This window comes from Myotis davidii, unplaced genomic scaffold, assembly GCF_000327345.1.
Source record: "Myotis davidii unplaced genomic scaffold, ASM32734v1 scaffold18, whole genome shotgun sequence".
NCBI classification, from domain to species: domain Eukaryota; kingdom Metazoa; phylum Chordata; class Mammalia; order Chiroptera; family Vespertilionidae; genus Myotis; species Myotis davidii.
In genome coordinates, this window is record NW_006292696.1 from 6180366 (window position 1) to 6180774 (window position 409).

A 409-nucleotide genomic window follows, 5' to 3' on the forward strand; every position below is an offset into this window, starting at 1 on the left:
GGGGCTGGGGGATGGCGTGGGCGAACGTGTAGTACATATTCTTTTATCTTAGAAATGCAACTATCGATAACAATGTTTGTATCTAGGAGGGTCACACACTGGAGAAAGACACTAAGCTCGGTTTTCTTCTCTTTCTAAGGTAGGGTCTGTGGACAGGCAGCCTGGCATTCACAAACATCCTCGATTTGCATGACTGCATTAAATCATAGTGTTCTTGAGAGAAGGATCATGACAGTTCTAGGTATTTCATGTTTTTTCCACCTTCTTCTTTTGCATAGGGGAGGTTTGCCGTTGTACAGCCAGGCCTTCCTCGCTCTCGGTCAGTACATCTCAAGTTATGTAATCTCATTCATGGCCATGGTATTTGGCTCAAAGATGGACAAGTGACCCAAAGCCAAGGGTACATAAT